The 23,790-nt window shown below is 40.1% G+C and overlaps 1 protein-coding gene across 2 annotated transcripts in view; it reads right to left on the bottom strand.

The window, feature by feature from the left end:
• micu2 (mitochondrial calcium uptake 2) overlaps positions 1–23,790 on the bottom strand; it is a 515,235-nt gene that overhangs the window by 490,904 nt on the left and 541 nt on the right. The gene's annotated exons all lie outside the window — the stretch shown is intronic.

The raw sequence follows: 23,790 nt of genomic DNA, 5'->3' as shown, positions 1-23,790 counted from the left end.
TACTAAATGTTAACTAAAAGCAAAAAATGCTGCTGGAAATGTAATAGTTCATGCAGCAATTGTAAAATTGATGGTTAATGGTTTGGTTGTAGACTCTTCTGCCAGTTTCTCTAAAATTAACTGTTACAATTTATTTTTTCTATTAAGAGATATCAATGGTGAACTTGTTATGATAGATGAATGTTTGGATTCTTATTTTTATCTTTGCTGTAGGTCAGTAAGTTCAATGAAAAATGTGTTTAGAATGTGGGTGTAGAACGATTTATAGAAATGGATGGAAACTGTGTTGATCACTACCATATGTCTGCTGCTATCTCTTGCTCTATATGATGAGTAGCAGAACATGGAATTTCACGATGCTGAATTTTGAGGTTGTCTCTATATATTTTTGGTCAGTCAAATATTTTCAATAGAGATGGCAATGACTAGGAATCAACGATAGTAGTCATAAGTGCTTTAAAAATATTTGGAGTGGAGGAAATGTATGCAGTGGTTTCATACACTATTACATTGAGAAATTTTAACAAAGGTGTTACCATTTATACTGAAATTTATTATGAGTGAATAACCTGCCAAGAAAGAACAGAAACTAACTTATTAGTAAATGTTTTGTGGGCCATATCTTCAGTCTTTTCCTACTGAAAATTTTAGATGTCACAGACAAGCAACCAACAAGATCAAAATTGGCTGAGCATGCTCTCTCCAGTTCACTAGATTTTTTTTGCATGAAAGATTGGCATTTTATCTAAAGTCATTTGTTTTCCCAATTTGCTTGGGCTTAAGAATCAATCACCTCAGTCTTCAAATCCTTGCAGCAAACACCCCTATACCAAAAGGTGATACGTGTGATCTTACTAGAAATAGAAGTTGTCTCCTTCCATAACATGTACTGGTACCAGACCTTGTATCTGAAAAGCTCAGGACCGGATGTGTGCCAGATTGGAGATTTTATGGATTTTGGGTCCTAAGCTTAGGATATACAGTGCAGTTATAATACATGAAATAAAATATGAAAAATAAAGAATATTTTTTAAAAAGAATAAAAAGTAAATAAAACTATTTACTTATATTATTTTACTTTTTCATTTTATTAAATTACTTGTCAACTGAAGAAGAGTGAGCATCAGAAGGAATGTCTGGGTGGTAGCTAGTGTACAGATACAGGCTAAGGAAGTTGAAGGTTGAAGCTCCGTCATTTTTTTTTAAAACATGTCCTGCAGCTTGAGTTGTTTCAAATACATGGGCCTTTCTTTCAGGAACACCTCTTGTATTTTGTACACCCACATAATATGCTGCTCTGTAATGAAGTTTTCCTGTTCCGACCCACGAAACAATTCCTCACCAATGCTTATGCACCTATCAATAGACGCATTTTCCTGTTCATCTGATGCACCATTTTCATCATTATCAGTCCCATTCTCTTTATTCTTATTCATGCCCATGTCGCATATTTCACTGTCTGTGAGTTAGAGGTAAAATGGGGCATCGTTGTCAATACTCAGGCAATCCTCAACAGCATCTTCATCCAACAATTTGGCTTCAGCACATGACAAATCTTTCACATATGCCAATAAATCTTCAACAACTTTTTTTCTTCAGGAACCCTGGCTTCAGGGACAAACTGGTTCTCGTACCAATCAAAGAAAATTTGTCTAGTCATCCATGTGCACTTATTGGCCTTATATACAACAGGAAAAACCCTGATCCCTTTGAAAGGCCAATAAAAAGCAATTTACACCTCTGTGTACCTGCTGCATTTGAACATCAGAGTACAGTAAGCTGTTCCTTAGAATCTTTGAATTCCGTTGGTGCTGTCTCATCTGCTGATCCATAGGTTTTCTTGGGCACATACCTCCAATATAATGAGGTCTCATCAGCATTGTACAATTGCTCTGCTATTAGACCTTCTTCTGATATTATTGTGGAAAATTCATCCAAGCATGCCTCTTCAGCTTCATGGTCAGCTGAAACTTTTTCACCTCATACTTTCAGCAGACGTATGCCATGGCGTTTTTAAAAAATGTTTTATACCATCAAGATGAGTATTCACATGGTGTTGTTAGACCTAACTGTTCACGGAACACTTTCATGATAATGAGGTGATCCAATGGATATTTTGCACTCCAACAATGCCTGATCCACTCAAGTAACATGTTGTCTAAATGGACAATCTTTGACTGATGTAGTGTTTCCCTATTATCCATTAATTTGCACACATCACTGTCAGCATAAAATTTAAGGAACTGCTCCTTTTGCTTCTTCAAATCACAAGTGGTTGATGTACTAACACCATATTCTTTGCTTCATCTTTCCACTGAGTTGCCCTTCTCTAAGCGCATTAGTATCTCCACTTTCTGCTTTATACTTAAACGATAAGCCCTTCTTCTTGGCACTCCCACCAGTCACAGGACTTCCTGCTGACCTTCCTGATATGAGACCATGGTTAATAAAGACTAACATTGCAGAGAGACACTTGTTCAACAGTGTTTGAACTGTGTGTAATCAACATGGGAATCAATGGCACAGCCAAATAAAGCGGCATTTCGACAAAGTGCTCTGCACACCAATTTCAAATTGCTACCCAAGTATGTGGCGTGTAACAGGTTTTGGATCCTTCTGGATTTTGGGGCGCCATATAAGAGATCTGGTGCCTGTACAATGTTAACAATATGCACTATCCTTTTGTCCTTAAATAGAATTTTTCATCTTATGCAACAAAATATTTGCGACATTCTCTTCAGAGGTCCAAACACAGGATCATTTATGAAGAAAACCTGCAATGTACATTTTCCAATCTTGTTACCTATGCAATTTAACACACCTGGAAACATTCTTTGAAACAAATGTAATTAAATATTCAAACCCCAATTCATTACAGATACAATTGCATCAACTAACTATAATTTGCCTACAAAAGTTGATGGACTTCAAAATAGTCAATGCTTTTGTGTTTAAGATGTCTCAGAATGAGGGGAAGGTGGGACCCACGCAGGCCGTACAGCTGGCACCTCAGCAGAGCCAGGGCCAATGTCCTCACAGGGTGGTTTGTTAGTGCCAGTGCGGGAAGGTTTAAACAAACTTGGCAAGAAGCTGGGAGCCAAGGTGTAGCATAAGAAAGGAGAAACAAAGTTCACAAATGTTTTGGAGAGACAGATAGCACGAGAGTAAGAAATAGCAAGATATTAGTGGAATCAGAGTTAAGAGAGAATGCTATAGGTCTAAATTAGATTTACTGTCCATGAATGTTAATGCACAGAGCAAAGAATAAGATTAGTGAACTGCAGGCACAGTTAAAGACATGGGAATATGATATTGTGGCAATAACAGATCTGGCTCAAAAAGGATAGGACGAGGTACTAAACATTTTCGGATACAAGGTGTTCAGAAAAGGTAAGGAAGGAAAAAAAGGGAGTGGGTGCTGGCAGCATGTTTCCAGCACAACGAAGGAGGCACTGCTGGATCTGGTTTTTAGGAATGAAGTAGATCAAGTGGATCAAATGTCAGTAGGGAAGCATTTAGGGAACTGTGATCATAATATCATAAGGTTTAGCTTAGCTGTGGAAAAGGACAAGGAGCAACCTACAGTAAAAATACTTGATTGTAGGAGAGACAATTTTAGTGGGGTGAGATCGGGTCTGGTCCGAGTAACTTTGAATCAAAGGTTGGCAGGTAAAACTGTGACAGAATAATGGGCTACCTTTAAAGAGGAGATGGTTTGGTATGGTAGAGGTGCATTCCTAAAAGGGGGAATGGTAGGGCAAGCAAAGCCAGAGCTCCCTGGATGACGAAAAAGTTGGAGAGTTAGATGAAGCAGATGCCAGATGTGAGGTTATTAATATACGTGAGAACCAAGGTGAATATAGTAAATTCAAATGGAAATGATGGAGGAAATAAGAGAAGCAGTGAGAGAGTATTAGAAGAGATTGAGAGTTAAAAAAAATTCCAAAAGTCACATAAATAGTAAAAGGCATATAAATAGTAAAAGGCATAAAAATAGTAAAGGGTAGTAGGAAGGATAGGGCCGATTAGGGATCAAAAGGGGATCAATGCATGGAGGCAGAGGGTTCTCCTTTACAGCATCTTCAAAACCAACATTGTGTATCATCTACAAAGATGCACTACAACAGCTCACCAAGTCTTCTTCAAAAGTACCTTTCAAACCCATGACCTCTACTGCCTAGAAGAACAAGGGCACCAGGCGCAGGGGAACACCACCACCTGCAAGTTGCCCTCCAAAGTACACACCATCCCAATTGGACCTATATCACTGTTCCTTCACTGTAACTGGATCAAAAGCTTGGAACTCCCTTCCTAACAGCACTGTGGGTGTACCTACATCACATAGACTGCATAGACTCTATTTACAGTATGTTTTTCTCCCAATATCAAATCAATGAAAACAGTTGGTTTTAAGACCAATCTCAATGGAACTCATTGATAATAACATTTTCATTACATTAATTACAGCATTTAATTCTAAATTGATATTAGTACAAGTAGGGATACAGTGCAAGTTTCCCAACAGCTTGTTTATTTCTAAGCTATCAAATCTCAGTGATCCCATCATCACTCCTGCTTTTTGGGACTGCACATATCTTTCTTCTGTTTACACTTGGCTCATGCAAGACTTGGCTCAGCTCAGTATGAAATAATTATACTATAGTATCCTTTTTTGGATGAGCTGAAAAGGCAATTTTTCTATAAACACAAGTTAATAGAGATTACCAAGACCCTTTTCTGAACTTGACTCAGTTATCCTAAAGTTTTGGGGCAACATTAAACCAATAAACTCAATTAAAAGAGATGCAGTTATGTACTGTTCCATACTTGATGAAACCTTATTTTTCTTTGAAACCTGCCAATTCAAATCGCTCAATGCAAGAGGCCTCTCCAACGAAACAATGAATTAGCTCCATCAGCATGCAGTTTTAATGCGACTTTGTCAGATGGCAAATACAAGCTACCTTGAGCAGGAAAAAAAAACAAATCAGTATCTGCCAGTGGTATAGGAAAGAGTCAAAAGGAACACTAGTAAATGTACAGATATTACGCTTCATGGAATCAGAACTTACTCGGCAATTCAGTGAAATGCAGTATGCACTACAATTTTAACGACTGTCTTCTGTTTATGTAATAAGAGTGGAACCTAATATAACAAAAACACCTCTTTAATTTGGCATTTTAACTATTTTATTTATATGTTAAATAAGAGATAATGGTGGAAAACCTCTGCAGAAGACACAATTGTCATCAGTTGTCCAAATAAGCTACATGTATTTCTAACATACGTTTTAATCAATTTGATACAAAGCAGGTATGTGGCAAATCAGCTTTCTTTTGAAAATTATGATATATTGAGCCTATCTTTAAATTAGCTTCATGTAGGTAGATATGATGGAGCTGAAATTCCTCCATGGACATTACCTGGAAGCTAGGACCTCAAAACACACCCATTCAATTATTGTCATGGTACACAAAGATTTACAGCAAATCTCATTAGTATACCTGGAAATCAGCATAAACACTGAGAGCACAAGTGCCAAACTCATGCCATAGCCTCCAATATTAGCCCTCTTATGACAGGCAGGAGAAGAGTAGGTGAATTGGGAACCAAACTGTCAAATGTCCAAAGTGCGACCCAATCCCATGACACACGTCACATGTGTCAATTGCCATTTTTGCTATGCTGGGGACTGGGACAGTTCATTAACATATTTCAATTAAACTCCCACATTGTAACTGGGAGACTGATTTAAAATTCATTGGTGTTGCACTGATTTTCCAGGGTTCAGGAAACTCAGCAATGAAAGGTAGGCAGCAGTTGCCAGCACCACAAGCACCTTTCACAGCACTTCTTGTGGGCCAAGAGGAGCAGGAATGCTCCCATGTTCTTCAAGGCCATTTTCAGCCTTCAATCTGCTGATTGCGACCTCTCTCCCCACCTCCAGCTCGATACTGTTTCCACCCCACTGTGATGCATGATCTCTCCCCCTAAACCAAGTCCAATCTTATCACCCCACTCCAATCCACAAAGCCCTCTTTCTCCCTCCCACCACTGCCACATTGACAAACCACCCCTCTCCTGATTGCTAGGAATCATTGCCAGCTACAGCCTCCTGATATAAAAGCAAAATATTGTGGATGCTGGAAATCTGAAATAAAAATAGAAAATGCTTGAAAAATTCAGCAGGTCTAGCAACATCTGCGGAGAGAGAAACAGGGTTAACATTTCAAGTCTGTATGACTCTTCTTCCTCTGTTTTTATTACAGCCTCCTGATGCTGGTTTTCCCTTATGGCCACCAGCTAGGTTGTCGATTTGCTGAGCTGCCAGGCAGGAAATGAACTCTCAAAATGATGAGGTTGTGCTGTTAAGATTGCAGAACCTTCACATCTTGGCCTTTCCAGTATCTATGGCTGTTTTCGGCCTCTTTCAAACCTTCCTTGTGAATATCGGAGCCCACATATTTCTCTTCCTTCAAGAATTTCCCCTCCAAGCCACACACCATCCTGACTTGGAAATATATCACAGTTCCTCCCCTGTCGCTGGGTCAAAATGCTGGAATTCCCTCCCTAACAGCATTGTGAGTGTACCTACAGCATATGGACTGCAGTGGTTCAAGGCAGCAGCTCTGCACCACCTTCCCAATTTGGGATGGGCAATAAACGCTGGCCAAGCCAGCAAAGGCCACATCCCATGAATGAATGAAAAAGAAGAAAATTAAATTATCAACTTATTCAACCATCATTTATGCATATCAGGCACAGCATGTTTAAGAACCTACGATTCGAGGAGGATATTCAATTTTCAATATGACTTAAACATACACCATAAAAATACATTAAAAGAATCAAAAAATATACTGCCAGTCTCAGTGTGGATTTGATTTCCCTCAAGCTCAAAGATGTGCAATAAAACATTTGTAAAGTTACTTTGTTTCCTGCCAAGGGGAACATACCTAGTTCAAAAGGGGATTAGATTCTATAAACTGATCAGCAACTTTTTGATACATTTATAGAGCCCTTCCAACTGGTTTCTTTGGTATAGCAGACAGAAAGCAGAGTTGAAAACTGTTTGCAATCATTCTCTCATTAACTGTTTTAAAGAATCCTATGATAACAAATCAAAGCTCATAAATTCTGCATTTTGGGTGAACTCTTTCTGGAACAAAGTACCTTCCAAAAGAGACTCCCTTTTCTCAGTTAACTCATCACTTCTGAAGTTAAAAAGCACTTAGTGAAGTTCATTGGCTGCAAAATACTTTGAAACATCCGGTGGTTGTGAAAAGCACTATATAAATGCAAGTCTATCTTTCTTTCCTTTGAACACTATGGGAACTGAGATTTCAAGAATAATTCAAAAGTCTAAATCAAGCACAAACACATTTTTTCATAAAAAGAAAATCAGACATTATTTTAGCGTAACTCCAAAATGAAATTTAGTATTGGAAGATAATGGACCTAGTAGTCATTTTTTTGCATATCAATTCACTGTTGGTGAATTGCCATAAGGTGTCCTTGGTATATTAATACCACTATGCTATTGTGATAATTATGCTGAAGTCAATATGCTTTAATGCTGCGCATTATGCTTCATTTCTGCTCAGTTATCATCTCAAATTGGTCCCACTTAAAGTTACATACGTAGCTCAAAAAGCTCTTCCATGACACAATCCAAATTTGGAAAGGAAAAAAATCCATAACAGCGCCTGTGTGTTTTCCATAGGTTAAGTCATTCAATTCTACACTTGCCATTATGCTTTATTGACATTCTAGTGACAACATTCTGGTGCCATGTACTGTTTTCACATTCTTAACAGGGATTATTAACTGGTTCTCAAGCTTGCTACTGGCAGGAGTAGTTAGAAACATCATTCCCTCTGACTTTACTTGCCTGCCTATGCAGAAAGCCCCTACCCTTCACTCTGGACCCCATCACAGTGATGTAGTCAAGATTTTGAACACACCACTGTTCATCATGTGGGAAAATGATAGGATCCTGCAGCTACCATTCTATTTTGTAGTATGATAGAGCCAACATCTTGCCCATTGGACCTGGGTGAGCTTTTAGAAAGAAGAAAGCATTCCAAATTAGGTAATGTAGGATTTTCCCTAATACTCCCAAAATCCCAAAATTCTGCACAATTAACATTTTCTGTTTTCTTTTCCAAGTCTGTGTATTTTTACTTCATCCAGTTGGGTAATAAAATAACTTTACACATGAAACTGTTTAAAGTTTCTAAATTATTGACTGGGCTACAATTTCAAAACAAAATTCACTTCACCTTCAACCTTCCACGGAAGGTTGAAACCTGGGACTTCATCATTTGGGGCAGTTACCAGGCTGAGGTTGATGATGTTTGCAGTCAACCAAGAGGTGTGCCATTGAGAGGTGGGGCTGTTGTCAGTTTGTAGGGTGTGGAGTGTGTTCTTGTAGGGACTATGGGATTTCAGATGAGTTTGCAGGATTTTTTGAGGTCCTGTGTCAATGGGAGTGCTTGGTTAGCTGTCAGCCTTTGGTGTTTTTTGAGGAGGATGTTCTCCCTCTGGACAAAACATGCTAGCACAGGAAGCTACTTGAGCTGTCTTGATCTCAGCATCCTAGAAATTATCCGCATGGCTTCCTGGAAGTGCATACCCACCACCTCTTTGTGGTGGCTTCTGAGCCAGGTTGAGCAGCAGTACTCTACTGTTGGGTAGACCATGGCAACTGAAGCAGTGGGTAGTGTGTTGGCTCCGTTGCCCCCTGTGATGCCCACAATTTCCATATGAAATTCACCCTCATCTTGACCTTGACTCCAGTGTTCTGGAGGTGTTGCTGGTAGGTCAGTGAAGGCCAAGATATTTGGCTTTCGATCGTGGGTGAATGGTTGGCTGACCACTGAGTTGTTCAGGTGGAACGCTGAAATAACAGTCTTGGCAGTGCTTGGTCAAAGTCTCCACTATGTGAATTAGGCTTCCATTGTTATTGGATCAATAATCCAAGTTCAAATCTCACTATTTGAATTCAATTTAAAATAAAACTAAATAATTTTGTGAGAAAAAAGTGGGCATCAAAAAGGTGACAATGAAACTGTCAGACAGATGCAAAAATCCAACGTTTCACCAACATTCTTTCGGAAAAAAAATTGTTGTCCTTCTCTGGTCTGGTCTATATGTGGTTCCAATCCTACATCATTATGGTTGACTACTAACTGCCCTTTGAAAATGGCCCAGCAAGTCACTCAGTTGTATAAAACTATCACAAAAAAGGTTAAGACTAAAACTGGAAAAAGGTCCCAATTAAGTATTGGATTTGGTCATGGCAATGCACACCCAGTTAACCATTCTCGCTAACAACTGGGAACTGGTATCAAAGTTGCAAGAGCTGCCCCATAGACTTACCAAGTAACAACCTGACATAGCCATACTCAGAATCATATCCATCAAGGACCATTCGAGATTCCTCCAATACCATCCCTGGGTATATCCTGTCCACTGGCAGGAGAACCCCATTAGAGGTAGCAGCAGATTGGGATACAGTTGGGTGGGAGTAGACCTGGGAGTCCTCAACATTGACTTTGGATGACACAAAGTCTCAAGACACCAGGCCAAACATGGGCATGGGAACCATCGATTGATTATCTCCCTCAGCTGATGATTCAGTCCTCCTCCATAGTGAACACCACTGGGTGGAAAACAATGTATTCTAGGTGTTTCAGCAGTACCACCACTGGGCAAGCTGCCCTGATCTAGAAGGGCATGGTTACCAGGCTGGACATGCAGCAGGTGGTTAGAAATAACACACTTGATTAATACTCACTAATCTATCAGTCACAGATGCATCTGTCTGTAACAATATTGGTAGGAATGACCAGTCCCATCTTCAAAATGAAGATACTCCACATGTTGTGTCACACTACCACAGGTGTTAAATGGAACAATTAAGAACAAATTGGGCAGCACAAAACTGGGCAACCAAGAGGCTCTGTGGGCCGTTAGCAGCAGCACAACTACATTCTGCTAAATTCTGTAACCTCATGGCCCACCATATCTTTCACACCTTCATGACCATCAAAACAGATGATCAAGTCTGGTTCAATGAGGAGTGCATAAGATCATGATAGAACCCGCCCCAGGCATACCTGAAGTTGTTCTGCTCTGGCATAGAACTATATGCATGCTAGAGAGTGTAAACAGCAAGCTAGAGACAGGCTTAGCAATCCTACAACTATAGGATCAGATCAAAACTCTGCCGTCTTGCCACTCCAGTATGAATTGCAGAGACCAACTAAGCAAAGGTTGCAAGTCTCAGCAACATCCTGACTTGATTTAATAACAGGACCAAGTTTATTTCTGTAAGCAAACTGTTCCAATACAACATCATTTGGAAAACTGCCCAGCTATGACCTGTACAGAAAGTCGTCAAATCCAACCCAGCTATTACCATCCTATCAGCCAACTCAATCAGCAGCAAAATGATGAAAACAGTCATAACCAATACTATCAAGTGGCACTGATTCTCCACTAACCAACTCACCAATGCTCAGTTTGAGTTCTGCCAGGACCACTTGCCTCTGGACCTTAATGAGATGACCAATGCTAAACACATCACCAACATTTTGGGGGTGAGGTGGGGAGTGGGGTCACCAGTGACCAGAAACCACGGTTCAAAACAAACAGGGGTGACAGGTGAATTCATCCTCATAAGCCCCAAATTAGCCTGCAAAAAATCAATGGCAGGTGTGAAAAATGAGAGAAAAGTCTCCGTATACAAAGCAGACATAGAATGTGTGGATCTCCTCCCAATTCTCGCTGTTGCTCCAGAGACAGAATCTATGATTGGAAGAGTAGAAATGGTGGGAGGGAGGGAACCCATGGTTGGAAATAATTGAAGCAGTTATTCTGGCCGTCCCATTGCCACCATGCAGGAAACTTTCAGCTTCCTCATTACCAATCTCTTCAAGAGGAAGCTGTTTTGAAGGGAGAAGAGAAATGGAGAAGATCTGCAGAAGCATCAATTAATAGGAGGGTTGGGGTCCTGGGCTGAGTCTAGTGCCCATAAAGGAGCCACTGGATAATGGAAGGGGGCCTGGGTCCCCATAAAAGAGCCACTGTCCATTAAACAACTTCAATCAACATGAAAGAGCCCTGAGGGTGGCTGGTCTAGAAAATTGTACTATTTTGTGGTCACCTATAAGCGGAATGAAACTGGAACAAATATCAATGTTCTTTAATGCAGTACCATATTGTTCATACCTCTTAGAACTCAGATGGCCAATGGCTTGCATTTGGCCTGATGTTCCAAGTGGCACATGATTGTTCTCTTGATGACCAACCAGAGCTGCAAAGGCTTGCTTATACTTCCAAAAACTAATCCCACAGAAAATCTCTTTGAAATACAAAGAGTAAAGCTACTGTAAAAAGGGAAGAAGTTGGCACTGACATTAATATCCAAATGGTAGCTTTATGACCTCTTGGAGCTATGTTCTATTTGAGTTCCTTTTGTTTGTGCTTTCATTAGAGATTGATTCTCTCCAACCAGTTTCATTTGAGAATATAACATCTGTCCTTTATATACAATATAGGTACAAAGAACCCCCACATTTAATGTTCCTTTGGCCCATCCAAACTATTTCACATTGAAGTGCCAATGATGTGCGAGGAGGTGCATTAGCTTGGGAAAAAAAAAATCACTGAAATATGAAGTATATGTGAATTTGAACCTTTTATTATCTGACAGTGCACTTGGTGAGCAGCATTAATTTGTGAGTATTCCACTTGTTGCACAGTTGGACCGTTGAAAATCAGTATTCTGATGTTTTGGCCAGCACTCACTTCAAACAGGAGTATCAAGGGGAGAGAATCTTGAAATTAGCAGAACAAAACCAAAGGCTGCTGGAAAGTGCTAACTGCTTGCAGCTATTTTTTTTTTAAAAAGATGTGAGACTCATTCCCACTAAGTTATCTTGTGCCATGTAGTTAGAATTTTCGTTTTGGAAACAAAGTGTGAGAGATTTATTTATAATAAATCAATAAAAACATATTATTTCTAGATCCTAAGGCAAAAGATTTAATAATATATTTGATATTTGTGTTACCTTATCGATCTAAAGAAAGAAACCCTAAAAAGTTCAACACTAATACAGGAGGGAATGTTGCTATGTGACTGCATCACCTAATAAAGGAGTTAGTGAGAATGAAAAAGAAATCTCTGAAAACCAAAAAGTAGTCACGCAAATCAAAACAGCCTTCAAGAAAATCCAAAAAAGAGCCCTGTGAAAAAAAATTATTTTGCCCCCTGCCAGAAACTTAGCTGGACTAGCCACACAAATACAGTGGTTACAAGAGCAGATCAAAGGCTGAATATTCTGTGGCAAGTGGCTTACCTCTCTAGTTATCTCCCCAAAGCCTCTCCACCAACAAGTCAGGAGTGTGATGGAATACCATCACTCAACTACAACAACACTCAGGAAGCCTAACACCATTCAAGAAAAAGCAACCGACAAATTGGAACGTCGTCCACAACCTTAAGCATCTTGTCTCTCCACTGCACACTGGCTGCAGTGCTTACTATCTATATAATGCACTGCGGCAACTCACAAAGGCTTTTTTAACAGCCTTTCCAACCTTTGTCCTCTACCACCTAGAAGAACAAGGTCAGCAGGTGCACGGGAATACCACCACCTCAGAGGTCCTCTTTTGAGTCACACAACATCCTGTCTTGGACATGACTCACCATTCCTTCTTTGTCAGTGGGTTAAAAATCTAGGTCTCCCTGCCTGTGGGGGTACTTTCACCACAACGATTGTTGCAGTCCAAGAAACCGGCTCACCACCAGCTTCTCAAGGGCAATTAAAGTTGGGCAATAAATATTGTTCTTGCTGGCAACACATCCCAAGAATGTTTTTTTAAAAAAAATACTGGTGTTCTGGGAGGTAGTGTTTCATAATTTATTAAACCATGCCCAGAATTCCCATTAATTGAAAACAAATATTCCCTTTAAAAAAAAACACTTGCATATCAGTCACACACACACGTATATACACCATGACATACAGCTTGTTTCTTAGGCTACAAACATGTGCAAAATTATGAAGGCTATGACACTCTATTACAGGAACACCAATGCTAACTTAATAAAAAATGTAATGCCATTTCTTATTCAGTCTAAACTGCAGGAAGTCAGTCCTCTTAATGCTTTAAGGAATGAAAAATATAGGTATAGAATAGTGCACTTCAACTTTCTAGTCCGCTTATGAGGAATTGATCATTATCTGGACATTACTTCACTCATACCACACCAGAGGTAAATTAATAGTTGCATTTGTTTTTATTTTACTTTGGCTTCACAAAAGTAACCATGTCTAAAATTCTCTGCAGTAGCCCAAGTTTTCATGCAACACTTTAATTAATTAAATTTACCCTTCAGATCAATACAATAGAAAATTAAATGTACATAAATATTCTTATTTGGTTTAAAGTCCGACATCTCAACTTTTGGATAAACTTCAAGCAAGTATTTTTTTTATTGCAGTGTTAAATTATCTGTACACTTAGCACTGAATTTGAGAAATCTCATGAGTGTCTTTCAAAAAGCTGTTAAAAATGTTTGTCATGATAAATCATTATTTATTTATAATAATAGTTTTCACAAAATTGACAACATTAATTTTCAACAAGGAAAATAAGTGCCATAGAGGGTGGTTGTCATTTGACCTGTTGTATCATTGCTTAGCTTGAGCAACCTAAAGCCAATACCACTGTCCTGCTGTCTCACTCTCTTCAAATTGTGCCTTCATCTGATTCAAATATTTATCCCACTTTTGTTCGAAAGTTGCAATGGCCTTGCCTCAAATATTCCCTATGGCAAAGCTCTATACTCCAACAACCATGGGTTCAAGGAAATTTTCCTGACCCCTCTCTCTACTCTTAGTGGGGATTTTAGATTGATGATCCTTTGCCACTGACTAAACAGATTTGAGCAAATAGAGTGGACAACTGGTTTAATCATTCACTGCCAAATCTGGCTGGACTAGATAAAGCCAAGTCAATACTGCCAAAGCTTTCTCACGTTAAACTTAACAACAGGTCACAGAATTTTGATGGCACAGAAGGAAGCCATTCAGTCCACCATGTCTGAACCAGCTCTCCAAATGAGCATCATGACCTAGTGCCATTGCCTTGCCATTTCCCCGTACTCCTGCACACTATTTCTATTCAAATAGTCATCTAATTCCCTCTTCAATGCCTCGATTGAACCTGCCTCCACCACACTTCCAGGCAGTGCAATCCATACCACTCGTGAGAAAAAAAGTTTTTTCTCATGCCATATTTGCTTCTTTTGAAAATCACTTTAAATCTGTGCCCTCTTGTTCTTGATTCTTTTACAAGCAGGAACAGCTTCTCCCTATCTACTCTGTCCAGCCCCCTCATGATTTTGAACATCTCTATCAAATCTCCTCTTAGTGGTCTCCTTTCCAAGGAGGACAGTCCCAATCTCTCCAATCTATTCTCATAGTTGAAGTTTCTCATCCCTGGAACCATTCTTGTAATCCTCTTCTGCACTCTCTCCAATGTGTTCACATCCTTCCAGAATGTGGCACCCAGAACTGTACACAATACTCCAGCTGAAGTCTAACAAATGTCTTATATAAATTCAGCATAACCTCCTTGCTCATGTACTCTATGCTCCTATTAAAAAAGCCCAGGATACTATATGCTTTATTAACTGCTCTCGTCACCTGTCCTGTCACTTTCAATGACCCATGCACGTATACACCCAGGTCTTTCTGCTCCTGCACCTCCTTCAAAGTGTCAGCCCTTATTATATATTGTCTGTCCATGTTCTTCCTACCAAGATGCATCACCTCACACTTCTCCGCATTGAACTTCATCTGCCATCTATCTGCCCACTCCATCAACTTGTCTATGTCCTCTTGAGGTTCTACACTGTCCTCCTTACAACTTACAACACTTCTAAGCTTCGTATCATCTGCAAAATTTGAAATTGTCCCCTGCACACCAAGATCTAGACCTCTAATACATATGGAAAAGCAAGGGTCCCAATGCCAACCCCTGGGGAGCTCCACTACAAACCTTCCTCCAGCCCGACTAATATCCATTGACCATTACTCTCTGCTTCTTATTTTTCAGCCAATTTTGTACCCATGTTGCTACTGTCCCTTTTATTTACTGAACAATAACTTTTCTCACAAGTCTGTTGTGTGGCACTGTATCAAATGCCTTTTCAAAGTCCATCTACACCACATCAACAGCATTATCCTCACCAACCTTTTTTGTTATCTTTTCAAAAAATTCCAGCAGGTTAGTTAAACACAATCTCCCCTTTAGAAATCCATGCTGGCTCTTCCTTATCAACCCATATTTTTCTATGAGACTACTAATTCTATCCCAAATAATTGTTTCTAGAATCTTGCCCACCACTGAAGTTAAAACTTCTGGTCTGAAATTGCTGGGCTTATCCTTACAATCTTTTTTTGAACATGTAATGTTTGCAATTCTCCAGTCCACTGGCACCTCCCCTGGGTCTAGAGAAGACTGAAAAATTATGGCCAGTGCCCCTGCAATTTTCACTCTCACTTACTTCAATATCCTTGGATGTATCTCGTCCGGTCCCAGTGCCTTGTCAACTTTAAGTACCGACAGTCTACTCAACACTTTCTCCTTATGAATTTTGAACTCTTCTGTCACCATGGCCTGGGTAGCATCCACCACCTTGGTAAAGACAGATGCAAAGTATGCACGTAATACCTCAGCCATGCCCCCGCCTCCTTGTGTAAATCTCCTTTTAGGTCCCTAATCATCCCTACTCCTCCTTTTACCACACTTTTACTATTTATATGCCTATCGAAGACTTTGGGATTCTCCTTTATGTTGGCTGCCAATCTTTTCTCATAATCCCTCTTCATTTCTCCAATATGCTTTTTAACCACCCCTCTAAACCTTCCGCATTCCTCTTCATTCTCAATTGTATTTTCTACCTTACACCTGTCATAAACACACTTTTTCTTCTTTATCTTAATTTCTCTCTCTTTTTTCATCCAGAGAGTTCTGGATTTCTTTGCTCTTTCCTTTCCCTTTTGAGGGAATATACCTTGACTGTGCCCGAACCAATTCTTTTTTGAAGGTAGCCCATTGTTCAGCTACAGTTTTTCCCGCCAATCTTTCGTTCCAGTCAATCTGACCCAGCTCCGTTCTTGCCCCATCGAAGTCGGCTCTCGTCCAGTTAATTATTCTTACTCTGGATTGCCTATCATCCTTTTCTATCATCATCCTAAAACGTACAATACAATGATCACTGTCTCCTAAATGCTCCCCCACTGACACTTGATCTACTTGGCTCAGCTAAATGCTCCCCCACTGACACTTGATCTACTTGGCTCACTGCTGTAGAAAATTTTCCTGAACACAATCTAGGAACTTTTGACCCTCCCCGTCCTTTACACTACCACTGTCCCAGTGTACATCAGGTAATTAAAGTCACTCAAACATCCATGTATCAATCTAATAACTCCCCTGCTCTTCTTCTAAATAGTGCCATGGGATACTGTACATCCACCTAAACAGGTAGATGGGCCACAGTTTAACGTCCCATCCGAAAGACTGAACCTCTGAAAGTGCAGTGTTCCCTCCGTACTGCACTGAAGTGTTAGCCTTGATTTCTGTACTTCAGCCCTGGGGTGGGACTTGAACCTGGAATCTTGTAATTCAGAGGCAAGTGTGCTACCAACTGAGCCACAGGTGATACATCTACTGCAAATGTGAAAGCTGGCAAGATCACTTATGAGAGGTGGCCTAACATCACCACTTTTAATGCACTTAGAAAGTCAGTTCAATGAATCAACACCCAAATTATATTGCCAGCTGAGGTGATGCACATCTGAAGCTAATCAAAAATGGCATATGTCTGAACCATTAAGCAAACTGTAACATCGCAGAGCTTACATCATTATAAGGAAAAATAAAACACTCATGAAAAACCGTTCTTGCTTCCACAAATTGATTCATAACTCCAGAACGACAAAGCCTACTGCCCTGATATCCATCACCAGCCAAACTGCTACCATGAGCACTATCTGTATGTTTGCTTTAAATACAGATCAGGTTGGGTACTTTAAGGGCAAAATGCACCTTGATAACCTATAAAGCTTTGCTCTTGTAGAAATAAACTATTGATTTGTTACAATCTCGCAACTTGCTCTTACTGCCATTCCCTTCCTTGGATTGCCACTCAGTATTCTGAAGGGACATAATTCCTCTCCCATTCTGTTTTTACTAAAAATAATTGATTTGTAGAGTGGAGGAGCAGCTGGTCTATATATAACAGCACAGTACAGCAAAGTCTGAAAAATGATGGTTGTGGTTGTTGGAGGTCAATCACCTCAGTTCCAGGACATCTCTGCAGCAGTTCCTCAGGGTAGTGTCCTCGGCCCTACCATCTTCAGCTGCTTCATCAATGACCTTCCTTCCATCATAAGGCCAGAAGTGGAGATGTTTGCTGATAATTGCACAATATTCAGCGCCATTCATGACTCCACAGGTACTGAAGAAGTTCACGCCCAAATGCAGCAAGACCTGAACAATATCCAGGGTTGGCCTGACAAGCGGCAAGTAACATTCGTGCCACATAAGTGCCAGGCAATGACCATCCCCAACAAGAGAGAAGCTCGCCATCGCCCCTTGATGTTCAATGGCATTAACATCGCTGAATCCCCCACTATCAACATCCTGGGGGTTACCATTAACCAGAAACTGAACTGGGCTAACCATACATACATATATACTGTGGCTACAAGGGCAGGTCAGAGGCTAAGAATCCTGCGGCAAGTAACTCACCTCCTGACACTCCAAAGCCTGTCCACCATCTACAAGGTACAAGTCAGGAGTGTGATGGAATACCCTCCACTTGTTTGGATGAGTGCAGCTCCAACAATACTCACAAAGCTTGATATCATCCAAGACAAAGCAGCCCACTTGATTGGCAGTCCTCCACAAAAAGTCATTCCCTCTGCCACCGATGCACAGTGGCAGCAGTGTGTACCATCTACAAGATGCACTGCAGGAACTCACCTAAGCTTCTTAGACAACACTTCCCAAACTCATGACCACTACTATATAGAAGGATGAGGGCAGCAGACACATGGGAACATCACCACCCGGAGGTTCTCCTCCAAGCCACTCACCATCCTGATTTGGAACTATATGGCCGTCCCTTCACTGTTGCTGGGTCAAAATCCTGCAATTCCCTCCCTAATAGCATTGTGGGTGTAATTATACCACATGGACTGCAGTGGTTCAAAAAGGCAACTCACTACCACTTTCTCAAGGGCAATTAGGGGTGGGCAATAAATGCTGGTCTAGTCAGCGATGCCCACATCCCATAAATGAATTTTTAAAAATCCTCTCATTCTGTGACATAAAATACTGTAGCTTTAATGTGATACCAAGCAATATCTTATGTTCACTGCCACGGTGTTAGCTGTGGTTCAGTAGTAGCACTGAGTAAGAAGGTTGAGAGGTCATGTTTCACCTCTGACACAAAATTGATGCTCCAGTGCTATATTAAAAGAATGGAGTACCATCAGAAGTGCTGTCTTTCAAATGAGACATTAAACCATTTGTTTTCTCAGGTGGACATAAAAGATCAAATGGATCTTTCATCTATCTTCAGAAAATAGCAGGGAGTTCTCTGCCGTGTCCTGAATCATATTTATCCCACAGCCAATAACATTAAAACAGATTATCTGGTCATTTTCACATTGTTAATTATGGGAACTTGCTCTATGCACATCAGCTGGTATGTTTTCCTAACAAAAGTGACTACACTGCAAAAGTACTTTATTGGTTGTAAAGTGCTTTTGGATGTTTTATATAAGTGCAAGTTCATTCTTTCTTTTCATCACAGATTTACACCTATAAATTTAGAGTGTTAAGAATACATCTCCCTTTCGTCCAATTAGGAATATATGAAGTAGGAGCAGAAGTAAGTCATTCGGCCCCTCGAGCCTGCCCCGCTATTCAATAAGATCATGGTTGATCTGTTTGTGTTTCGAGTTCTACATTTCCATTCCCGATAACCTCTGATTTCCTTGCTTAACAAGAATATATCTACCTCGGCCTTAAAAATATTCAGCAACCCCGCTTCCACTGCCTTCTGAGGCAGGGAGTTCCAAAGTTGCACAGTCCTCAGAAAAAAATTCTCATCTCTGTCCTAAAATGGCGACTCCTAATTTTAAAACAGTGCCCCCTAATTCTGGACTCACCCACAGAAAGAAACACTCTGTCTACGTCTGCATTATCAAGACTCACTCCTCTAAACTCCAGTGGAAACAAGCCCAGCCTGTTCAACCTATTCTCATAAGACAACACGCTTAATCCAGGTGTCAATCTAGTAAACCTCCTCTGAACCACCTCCAACACATTTGCATCCTTCCTTAAGTGAGACCAAAACTGCACACAGTATTCGAGATGCAGTGTCACCAATTCCTTGTATGACTAAAGCATAACATCTTTACTTTTATGTTCAATTCCTCTCATCATAAAGGATAGCATTCCATTAGCCTTCTTGACGACATGCTGTATCTACATACTAACTTTTTGTGACTCATGGAAGAGAATACTTAGATCTCTCTGCACCTCAGAATTCTGTAGTTTTTCTCCATTTAAGGAATACTCTGCTTTTTTATTCTTCCTGCTAAAGTGAACAACTTCACATTTTCCCACATGATACTCCATCTGCCAGACTTTTTGTCCACTCACTCCTTATGCCTTCTTCACAACATATTTTCTTACCTATCTTTGTGTCGTCTGCAAAAAAAAATTCAGCTACCATGCCTTCGCTCCCCTCACCTAAGTCATTGATATAAATTGTAGAAAGTTGAGGCTCCAGCAAAGACCCCTGTGAGATTCCCCATTAGTCACAACCTGGCCATCAGACAAAAACCTATTTATGCATACTCTGTTTCCTGCCAGCCAGCCAATCCCCTATCCAGGCTAATATGTTACCCCAACATCATGAGCTTCTATTTTGGCAATAACCTTTGATGTGGCTCCTTATCAAATGACTTCCGGATATCCAAGTACAGTACGTCTGCAGGCTCCCCTTTATCCACAACACATGTTACTCCTTCAAAGAACTCCAATAAATTGGTTAGACATGATTTCTCTTTCAAAAAACCATGCTAACTCTCCAATTACCTTGTGTTTTTTTTAATGTTCAGCTATAACCTCTTTAATGATTGACTCTAACACCTTGCCCACGACATACGTGAAGCTAACTCGCCTAGTTTCTTCCACTTCCCTCAATTTAGTCTACTGCATTCATTGCTCCCAATGCGGTTTCCTCTACATTGGAGAGACCAAATGCAGACTGGTTGACGCTTTGCAGAACACCTGCGGTCTGTCCGCAAGCATTACCCAGACCTCCCTGTCGCTTGCCACTTCAACACTCCACCCTGCTCTCTTGCCCACATGTCCATCCTTGGCCTACCGCATTGTTCTAGTGAAGTTGAACGCAAACTGGAGGAACAGCACCTCATCTTCCGACTAGGCACTTTACAGCCTTCCAGACTGAATATTGAGTTCAACAATTTTAGATCACAAACTCTCCCCTCCATCCTCACTCCCTTTCTGATCCCCCTTTTTTCCAATATTTTATATAGATTTTTCTTTTCCCACCTATTTCCATTATTTTTAAATGTATTTCCATCCATTGTTTTATCTCTATTTCAATCCATTCCCCCCACCCCACCCCCACTAGGGCTATCTGTACCTTGCTCGTCCTGCTTTCTACCCTTAATGTCACCTATTATCACATTCCTTAGATGATATCGCCACCTTCAACATCTCTTTGACCTTTTGTCTATGACATCTTTTGGTTATCTCCACCTATCACTGGCCCTCTATCCAGCTCTACTTGTCCCACCCCCCCTTAAACCAGCTTATATTTCAACTCTTTTCTATTTTTTCTTAGTTCTGTTGAAGAGTCATACAGACACGAAACGTTAACTGTGTTCCTCTCCGCAGATGCTGTCAGACCTGCTGAGTTTTTCCAGGTATTTTTGTTTTTGTTTTGGCCTAGTTTCCTGTTTTCTACCTCCGTCCCTTCTTGAATAGAGGGGCTATATTTGCTACTTTCCAGTCTGATGGAGCTTTTTCAGAATCTAGGAAATAATTAATTAAAGTGCCTACAAGACTCAACTGAATAGTGAAAGAACAATTAATTTGGAAATACATTTAAGGCTAGACTACTAAACTGATAAGCAAATATCCTCCTTCTTAGACAGTCCCTTGGGATCAAGGATGACTCACTTCCACACCTGTTCGATGGGTTCTGAGAAGGCTGTTAAGTCCAATGCACGATCTGCAGACTTTACCATATGTGGGGCAGTTGGTGCTTGGAGGGTCAGATGAATGAGTTGGTTAGAGGGCAAAGAAATGGGAAAACTATAGGTTTATCGAATCAAACAGCATGTTCCATCGGTTGTTTGTAATAGGCAGAGTACAGATCATACTCAACCAGCCTCAGAGGTTACTAGGCATATTAAGAGCTCATAGCGTAGGGCATAACATTTTAGCATGGATAGAGAATTAGTTAGCTAACAGGAAGTAAAGAACAGGGATAAATGGGTCTTTATCTGGTTGGCAGGATGCAATGGGTACTATGCCACTGGGATCTGTGCTGGGGCCCAATTATTTACAATTTATAGCAATGACTTGGATGAAAGGACTGAATGTATGGTTGCTAAATTTGCTGATGACACAAAGATAGGTAGGAAAGTCAGTTATGGAGAGGACATAAGGTGCCTGCAAAGGGACAATAATATGTTAAGTGCGTGGGCAAAAATTTGGCAGATGGAGTATAATGTAGGAAAATATAAACTTGTCCACTTTGGCAGGAAGAATAGAAAAACAGCATATTATTTAAATGGAGAGAGACTGCAGAACTCTGACGTACAGAGGGATCTGGGTGTCCTGCTACATGAATCACAAAAAATTAGTATGCAGGTACAAGATGGATTAGGAAGGCAAATGGAATGTTGTCATTTATTGCAAGGGGAATTAAATATAAAAGCAGGGATGTTTTGCTACAGCTGTACAGGCCATTGGTGAGACCACATCTGGAATACAGTGTACAGTTTTGGTTTCCTTATTTAAGAAAGGATATAAATGCAATAGCAGTTCAAAAAAGGTTCACTCCATTGATACCTAGAATGGGGGGTGGGGAAGAGAGAGAGAGAGACAGAGAGACAGAGAGAGAGAGAGATTAGCTTACGAAGAAAGGTTAGAGACAGGCTGAGCCTGTATTCATTGGGGTTTAGAAGATTGCAAGGTAATCTTATTGAAACATATAAGAGCTTGAGTAGAATTTACAGGGTAGATGCTGAAAGGATATTTCCCCTTGTAGGAGAGACTAGAACCAGGGAACACAATTTAAAAGTAAGGGGTCTCCAATTTAAGATAGAGATGAAAACATTTTTCCCCTCTCAGAGGGTTGTGAATCTTTGCCTTAAAAATATTAATTGACTCTGCCTCCACCAAGTGTTCCAAAGGTAGATGGATTATTGACTAACAAAGGAGTCAAAGGTTATCAGAGGTAAGCAGAATGTGGAGTTGAGGCCACAATCGGATCAGCCATGATCTTAATGAATGGCGGAACAGGCCCAAGGGGCCGAATGGCCTACTCCTGCTCCGTGTTTGTATGTTCTCATGTACGTTCTTATGTATGTTCATGGTATAAATTGTGGCGATCATTTGAAATTTGACATTCTTGCTTATGTCCTGATGGGTGCAAGACCAAAAGCTTCAGCAATATGTCTCTTTTCAGCAAAATTCAAACACAAAAATGACCCTTAGTCCAGTGATTATTCAATGTTCATGCCATTCCATAACAAGTTTATTTTTCATAGTCCTGTACAGAAACAGAATATTGTTTCAGCATCATGTGAAGTGCCACATTAAAGGTTATTGCAGGCTACTTTTTGTAATCTGAAGCTGCTTAATTCAAATGAAATTGTGCAAATAAAATAAACTCCTATGCCGTTTTACTCGAGTTACTTAATTCATCCTACAAAATCATTTAAGTTCTTGCAAAAAAAAAACTAGTTTGAATTCAAGTCATTTGAATGCATGACAATTCACTAAGTATATTAACTTTTAACATAATGTTTAATATGAAAGTACTGAAATAGTTACATGTCCAAAAGAGTTCCAGTCTATTTAGTCGCTGTTTTTAAAGCTACATTACAGCACAAATGTTCTTTTGAGATTTGTAATCGTAAGGGTAATGCATTTCATAATAATAGATTAGTCAAGTCTACATTAAGAACAAAAAAGACAAAAAATGGAGAAGAGCAAACTCCCCTTCATGTAGTATCTCATTGTGATTTTAGGATGTCACACAGCAAATCACAAAGTACTTTTAAAGTGCAGTCATTGTTATCATTTAAGAAAATGTGGCGGCCAAGTGAGAAAAATAACTACTCAGTCTATCTAGGTGATACTGATTGAGGGAGAAGTATTAGCCACATAACCAGTAGAACTCCAGGTTTTCTTTGAATGGTGCCATTGATTTTTATGTCCATCTGCGCTTCTTTACAGGTAGACACAGTCTCATATTATGTTCTTAAATCCTGGATTGAGGTTTGAATCCCTGACTTACTTAATGCAATCTTGAAATACTGACTTGTAGTTAGCATATACAAAAGCTATCTATTTAGGACAGTATGATGTTCTCTGCCGAGACAACCGCAAAACACACTGCACAATAAAAATACATTCCTAACCAGTGC

Source organism: Carcharodon carcharias, chromosome 11 (assembly GCF_017639515.1).
Source record: "Carcharodon carcharias isolate sCarCar2 chromosome 11, sCarCar2.pri, whole genome shotgun sequence".
Taxonomy (NCBI): Eukaryota; Metazoa; Chordata; class Chondrichthyes; order Lamniformes; family Lamnidae; genus Carcharodon; species Carcharodon carcharias.
Note: the sequence above shows the minus strand (reverse complement) of the source record. Positions and strands in the feature narration are given on the sequence as shown.